This window comes from Tympanuchus pallidicinctus, unplaced genomic scaffold, assembly GCF_026119805.1.
Source record: "Tympanuchus pallidicinctus isolate F22 unplaced genomic scaffold, pur_lepc_1.0 scaffold23, whole genome shotgun sequence".
In the NCBI taxonomy this organism is placed as follows: domain Eukaryota; kingdom Metazoa; phylum Chordata; class Aves; order Galliformes; family Phasianidae; genus Tympanuchus; species Tympanuchus pallidicinctus.
The window spans coordinates 2966969-2974986 of NW_026294740.1; the positions used below are offsets into that span (position 1 = coordinate 2966969).

The 8018-nt window shown below is 46.8% G+C and overlaps 1 long non-coding RNA gene across 1 annotated transcript; it reads right to left on the reverse strand.

The window, feature by feature from the left end:
- Positions 1-443: 443 nt before the first annotated feature.
- On the reverse strand, positions 444-4479 carry LOC128083087 (uncharacterized). The gene is made up of 2 exons (XR_008207956.1): positions 4186-4479; positions 444-3521 (listed from the first exon to the last, which is right to left on the reverse strand). It is a non-coding gene; the product is annotated as an uncharacterized LOC128083087 (long non-coding RNA).
- Between the last annotated feature and the right edge of the window lie 3539 nt (positions 4480-8018).

Below are 8018 nucleotides of genomic sequence, written 5' to 3' on the forward strand. Positions count from 1 at the left end.
AATAGACACAGCAATCGCAGAGGATATTCCCCATAACGAATAACCCAGCAGTGCCAAGGGATGTTGCTGCTGCATTAAAGGACACATCTCCATACACAGCAGCCCAGCCAGGGCAGCACTCAAAAGGAGCAGCGATAGCAGAGAGCTGGACATTTCCAACCCCAGACAGAGAGAGACGGCCGCGTGGATGGAGGAAATGATTCAGGATCTGGAAATTTGAGCAGCACAGGCCGCGTGTGCTGGGGCTTGAATGGGCCTCTCTCAACACAGAGTGGTTGGGGTTTTTTTACTGGGACACAGGCGGGGATTCTTGGAAGCGTGTCAGGAGCGGGCTGAGTGCGTGTGCCAGACCCACGTGGAGAAACCTCCTGAGCTGGAAGGCCAGCTGATTGCTTTCCCTTTTTGCAGGTTACACAAGCAGAAGGTTAAAAGAGCCACATTCCTTGCCATCATTTGCTTTTATTAAAGGAATAATGCATATCCACGTTACCGGCAAGTCCTATGCATTGCAGATGTACTGTGGATTATAATGAGATTGGACTGGCCTTCCATGGAAAAAAACTTTCAAAGCCTTTTGTGGTCAATCATGTATTTTCTGCTGTAATTCCACTGTTGGTTTCCATTGAGCTGCCAACAGGCACACTGCTATTGTGCCCAGCATGGCATGAGGCAGCCCCTACCCAGACCTGCCGGGATCACATCTCAGCTGGGTAACACAAGACCAAATCCAGCAGTGAGGCTCCACATGGAGCTGCAGATGTCTGAGCAATCTCAGCTGCTGCTGCGGGAGTTATGGCAGTCATAGCAGGAAGAAGATCCAGCAAGGTCGGTTCCAGGCATCATCACTTAGTGTATCACTTCATTAAACTGAAATGTGATTGAGTTTCCTCCCAGGCAGTCTTCGAGAAATGCATTCATAGGGCATCTGGAGGGGTCCAACACTCCTGGTTGCATGGCACGAAGTACTCAGGATAGAAATCAGTTCCTCCCAGGACGGTCAGATGAGTTTGTCCCTGAGCTGGCTGTGAACCTGATGACCAGGAAGGGCCAGATCTGCCCACCCAGGAAATGTATTTCTCCCAGACCAGCTCCAGTCCTGGTCCTGGAAGCAAACACCTCCCTGCCCCTGTGTCCTCTGGCCGAGGACTGGAAGCACCACCTCAATTAATGGGAAGGGAGTCTGCCTTCCTGTTTGTGCAAGAACTCACTTCTCTGATGGTCTGCCAGTGGTGGGGCTGGATTTAAGAAGAATAAAACACTGGTGAGATGAAGGAGAGCATCAGTGAAGGTCAGCGAGCACTTTGGATTAAAATTTCTCCCCAGATTTATGAGAGGTTTGCATTGTTTAGCCTTCTTTCTCTCGCTGGGTGATTTCTTGCATTCCTGTGGCACTAGAAGCCAAATTCATCCTTGCTCTAAATCCATTTATTCTTCTCCTGAAATTAATTTTGCTCTCACATTTCAAAGAGCAAAGATGGCAGAACAGCACTAAGTTCTCTGAGACACAGAAGAGTTGCTCCTGCTGCTACGGCGTAACCACAAACACGGTTTATGCACTCTGCGGGAGGACTGCGGATGTTTTACCTTTGGTTTCCAGCAAGCCCAGCTTGCTTTGAGCCAGCTTCATAGTTCTCTTCTTTGGGAAAAATGGAAAAAAATACAAACAAAATCAGACCCACGTTTCCATACACACCTATTCCCTACCATATTTTCAGGAAAAGTGCATGGTGAGTCTTTACACATCACTCAGTAATACGTGCAGAACTAGAATGATTTGCTGCTGAGGTGGTGAAAAATTAGCAAACTTTCACCAAGGTTGAGCAATAGATGAGATCTTGTCTCTAAAGGAATGACATTATGAATCTAGTGAGGAGAAGGAACAGACTGTTGGCTTTTCTATCTAGGAAGCAGCAGGCTGCCAGAAGTCTCATATAAATGAAAGTCCTGGAAGAGAGCAGCACGATCTGTCAAAGGGAAGGGCTGGTGCTAACCACCACAATCAATTGCTGACAGATGAACCTTCCTGAGACCACTGGGTCTGGAGAATTTCTGAGGAGTAAAGAACTTCTGTCCATTACAGAGGCTCTTGCAAAACCTCTACAGAATCCCATCTCCAACTCCTGTGTTCCAGAAATAATTGAAAAACATCAGAATACCAAGAAAATATCTGAATAATCTCTCTTGATCTTGAGCCCAGCATCAAACCAGAGGATGCCAGGAACCCAGATGCATAGAGGGTAGGTGGAAAGCACAGTTGCAGTCCCATCTGCAACCATTCCATCAATGAATCCCTGTCCAACTCCAGTGCTAATGTGCCCACTGAGCGTCCACTGGACCTACCTCTTTCTAGTAGGAGAGATTCTTACCTCCTGAAGGAGGCACAGAACAAGAGCAAGAGTCTTTGAAACTGGTATGGATTTTGCTCAATGTCCATCATGACTACAAGCCCAGTTTTAAAATATATTTTACAGGAAAAGATGGCATTCAGTCACATAGCGTTTGTATAAGCAAACAGTGGCTGCTCAAAAATCAGCTCATGTCCATGCACAAAAGCCTGAAAAATGCTCAGTGTGTTATTCCAGTACACCAGTACCTCACAGCTTCCACTGCCTGACCCAGTAGCAGATTTGGACATGTTTTCCAGCACATAAGGTTTAACTCCGGCCAGAGCCCCAAAGCAGCACATTTAATATCCCTTTCAGAACATCATTAGCATTAACTATTCTTACTTCATATTCATGTTATTCCTGTAAGCGGATCCCCCTCTGGGCCTTGCTCCAGGCTATCCCCTGAGCATTCACTCAAGTGCACTCAGAGCACTCCCAACCACCACAAAGGGCTGATCCCCAGTCCCCTGCACGCAGTGCTTGCTGACCCTTTACTCCACCAGGGGATCAGTGATCATCCCTGTCCCAAGTCACCAGGCAGACCCAAAACCCAACGACACCAGCTTGCTGAGGCTCCTGAGCTGGAGAAGAACCCAATGGGAACCAATGCAGCAGAAAGGAGCTGAGCATCGCTGTGATCACACACACCAACCAAGGCCAAGGGCTCAGCTTGGAGCAGGTGCCCCGTCCCAACATGCAGGGCTGCAGGAGGGCCATGCCAGCCCTGCTCCACCCCTGCACAGCACTTGGGGGAGAGAAACCTCTGATTGTTTTTTTATCATTATTATTAGGGCAGCTTGCCAGCCTTTCTGTATCATTTTAGAAGTTCAAAACAGCCTAATCTGGATCTCAGGTTCACACCTAGTATTTGAATGATGTTTTGGGACCAAGCCCAGTTCTTAATTTGGAAGGATGTTACCTGGTAGCTCTGGAGTAAGGATCAATGCCCATACATTATTTCTTTCCACAGGCTTTTCCCACGTGTTTTGCAATAGGAGCAGTCCTGTGCCCTGTATCACTGATTGCAGAAAAGCCTTCTCCCAGGAAGAGCTTCTCACTCAGATTAAGGCACTTCTCCTCATCTGCCGTGAGCATCGGTGCTGCAACACTCCCTTTTAGCTCTGGGCTGTAGCTCTGTATTGGGCCAACAAAAACAAAACGTCCTAAAATGAAAACCTCCAGATGATCTTGGCAGAAACAGCACGTCCATCACAAATGGAAATCACATTTGATATTCCACAATGGCAGGAAACTCACCTGGTTTTATTTAGTCTCCGCACAGCTATGTGCTATTGGCACTCCTCCAGTGTATCTCTTTCGAGAGAAACTCTTTTTTTCTTAATACTATCTGCTAGTGGCTCTCGTTCCTTATCTAAAGCGCTCTGCCTGTTTGGTTTGCACTGAGAACCTTTGCTGAATTTTCTGTTTGTCAGTTGTAAAACTTGTAAGGGAACTCCGCAGCTCCTGCATTTACAGCTCTGTTCCCACAACAAGGTGCTTAAAATAAAGGAATTGGCTGAGGGTAATTGCTTGATATGAGAAAGATTATACAGGCAATGAACATCTGTATCACAGCTACGGTTGATGGCTCTGAGTGCTGTATCATGTGCCAGGAGATGTCTGCCAAAAAAAATACTAAAAAACAAATTTTTTTTCCAACCCAACATATGCTTATATAAGACTTCGCCAGTATGCAAAGAAGCTCATTAAAAAAAAAAAAAAAAAAAAGAGAGAGAGAAAGAAAAGGAAAAAAAAAAACCAGGAGTGTTGAAATAACAGGAAATTATGCAACTGATACCTGAACCTGAGCGTTGCAGATCCTATCCGGAAGCTTCAGTCTCTCACAAAGCCCTGGTAAAATAAAACAAGTTATCCTTCTTTTTTGAAACTGAACTTGTCAGTGCAGAGTCAGACGAAGGCTTTGCACCATCACGGTCACTGCAGGCAGGGCAGCTGCTGCTTTTAGCTGAAGCTGCGTAGATAGAATGGGAATGGAGAGACAAGTCTGGAACAAATCAGCTGCGAGTTTTGGCCAGAAATTTCAGCTGGCCCAGAGAAGACTTGTCTCCAAGATAAGTGCACGCAATGTGTCCCACCTTGTTATTTCCATGATGGACAGAGAGGTGCATCGCTCCAGCTCTTCTTCTGGAAGCCCTACAGCCCCCACTCCCTCACTGGTCTTAACCCAGAACTCCCAGAAATTCACCTGGGAAACCGAGGCAGAGGCACAGAGCCCTCAGTGAGGAACAGATGAGGGTTACGTGAGCCGAAGCTCACTCTCAGTACGTGATGTGGGAGCGCGGTCAGGGCTTGTCCCAACACAGCACCAGGAGCTCAGCCTCACAGCTTCAGACTTGTCATGGGAGATCCCCATCCCAAAGAGCAAAAAATAAAAAATGAAATAAAAAAATTAAAAGTTCTCAGGCTCAGATAAGCTTATCTGCCCTTCTCTCCTCTTTGAAGTAACAAGCCCTGGCTATCCACCCTTGCAAATGGGTTATTCTGCTCTAAGAATCCAGATGGAAGCAAATGGAAGCCGCAGCAGCAGTGAGAAGGCCCAGAACTGTTCATCTTGTCAGTTAATCACATAACAGGGGAAGGAACAGCAGAGGCAGGACCAGAAGGGATGAGCATAGTGCTCATCCGTGTCCTCTGAAAGATGACATCTGCTTTGGTGGAAGAGTCTTCCAGTAGCACAGTATGGAGACGACTCATGGGTCTGGCCTGTAAAGCCCAGTGGAGATGATGGAACCTTTTGCACTGGATTCAACAAGTTAGAATCTCATCACTTTCCTACTTTAGCCTTAATAAGCAATGTTTGTAGGGTTATTCAGGAACCTGCCCTCACCCCAGATCCTGCACACTGCCCATCCAAATGCTGGTACACAGCCACAATATATTTTCCTCTTTGCAGCACAGTTCCCTCTCCACCACTCTTACTGTTGGGCACATTCCCAGAGCCTGGAGGGAAACAACCCCCATCCTGGGCTGCAGAGCCTCAAAATTGTCTGAAAATTAAAAAAATAATGGATTAACCATCGCCACTACTGCCTTCCCAGGCCCAAAGCCATAGAGCCTCAGAGACAGCCCCTCTGCGGGATCTGGTAATGCCCTCTGGCCCGGTGGGACCTGAGCCCTGGGATCATGAAGGAGTCCTTTGTACCTCTGAAATGCCGTCAGCTTGTGAAACAAAGCTCCAACAGTCCCAGGCTCCTAAATGCCCAAGAAAATGAGTGAGCAGAGAGGCTGGGAGAGTTCCCGAGCACGTCTCAGTGGGCAGAAGCAGGGCTATCTAATCAGATGTGGATGGAGAACAAATAAAAAACAGCTGCTTTTCACCAACTCTTCTCCCAACTGGAAAAAAACGCATACATACACGAGAACAAGGGAAGAGGCACTGATGAGCTGTTATCTGAATTTATTGCCAGCATCTGACCCGCAGTGGGGTCTTTTTTTTCCCCTTCTTCCTTTAATTTACAACCCAGTTTCTCATCATGTCATGACATCACCCAGGGTGATGGATTTCATAAACAGGCACACACATTGCAAGGAAAACAGGATAGCTCTGTAGGTCACGCCGGGCTCTGCACGGCAGCACCCCAGCATAGGTCTCCAGGCACCCTTTCTTCCAAGAACTCATTCGGCACGGACGGAGCCACCCACCTCCTGAGCTTTGCTGGGCTGAGGGCAACTCGGAGGGGATTTTTGCAGCACACCAGCCTACAAGCAGCGTTGCACCCTTGTGTCCTCTTGCCCCACCCTAAGTGCACTTTCCCTTCAAGGAAGCCAGACAGCTCTGCACTCAGAGATGATTTATGCATTTTTCTTTTGGCAGTAAGATATATCTCCAATCCTTCAGAGACTGGGTGGAACCACAACTGTCTTCTCCATTCAAGGCCAGGCTGGAGAAGCCCATGGTCATTGTATGCATGACCGATGTGCTCTCCCATCCAGCATCAGCCCGAGGCCAGCAGCACCCACGCGGTGCTCAGCAAGGAGCTGCTGGCTTCCTGTACCTAGTGCAAGCAAAGTGCTGCAGAATGTTCTGATACTTGTTTGTATCAAAAAATGTTTTGGATGCTGCAGCAGCAGTCTGGGCAGATTACAAGTCGATCCAGAATGAACCATTCAGACTGTGCCTCCAAAGGCTTCACCCACTGTCGTAGCCTGATTGCTTGTAAAAATCAATTAAAATTCACAGGAATGGGAGGCAGTCAGAAAAGTAACTTCCCAGGTGTCTGAACACAGTAATAGAAATACAGAAAACTGGCTTTACTATTTTGGAAAGAGCATTTGACAAATGAAAAAACATACTTTCTGTTTTTACAAAGAAAAGCTCAGCACAGATGGTGGAATGAAAGGAACAAGAATGTCAGCCCCCAGATGTATATGGGTCATTAGGAAACCCAAACAAGCAAACCACTATCGCAATTATTCTCAACACTCACATTGCCTTCCTCATCATGAGGCATCGTTACACCACTGTACAGGGGAATAAAGAAAGGTTTAAGAGCTGGCCTGCTGTCGCAGAAGATGGCAGGGCAGGTAGAGATGACATCCTGGGTCCCCTGGATACTCCTCCTGCTTCTCAGGAACCGCAAGAGAAAAGCTAGGGCACCCTCATTTCAAGATAACATCAGTCTTTGTAGAGGTCAAAAAGTACTTCTACATCATGTTTTAACAGAAACCAAGTGTTCAGTAATGAAAGTAAACATGATTTTAAATCTAAGCCTTTCAAGACCCAAGTCTGATATCTCTGATAAGACTGATGGTGTTATCTGCTCTGAAAATACAGCACTTTCATTTCATACCTCCTCCGTCATATAAGAGTCCTTAATGAAAACAGCCAGAGAGCTGGCCAAACCACTGGGACTGAGACTATTTTCTGAGAGGTCTTCCTTGGGGCTTTTAGCTTCCACTTTATTTTCTCATGCTTGTGACAGCAGTCATCTTAACAGACACTGTAAGTGACTTCATCATTAAAACATACTGCCATGACAACTGGCTCTTTCCCCCTCTGTTAGCATTGGGTGTAAGTTCGAGTTCAACACCTGACCTCTTGGCTCCATGCTCAGATGCTTAGCAAGCCATTGCAGTTAAGGATGCTATGTAATGAAGCAAATCATCCTTCCTGCATCACCAGCACTGTCAACTGAGCTGGGCTAAAGGTTATTCTGCTTCAGTGACTCTAGTAGCCTGTTGGAAATGCTCTCAGATGTGATCCTTATATCAATACATGTGATAAAGGTGGAAGAATATTGTGATTGAAGAGTTCTGCCTTCACAGGTCTCAGTAAAGCAGGTAGAAAATCTGTTCATGGATCTGCATACCAGCTGCTGAATTTCCCACCCAGTAGATGATGTACAACTCACATCCAGACAGAGAACGGATGTAGAAAACAAACTAGGGAAGGAAAGCCTCCACAACTCTTGTTGTGATAGAGCAAGCAGGCCAAGCCTCTTCATCCAGACCTTTTGGGAAACAGGATGACTTTGTGGATACTGCTTGTCCTGGCATTGGTCTCAAGCTCGAGCAGATAACCCCAGAGGACTTCCCAGAAACCCAACCATTGTGCTGTTCCCTTCTCTATGCATCCGACCTATAAGCCCACCTACACAACCCTTGGCCCCA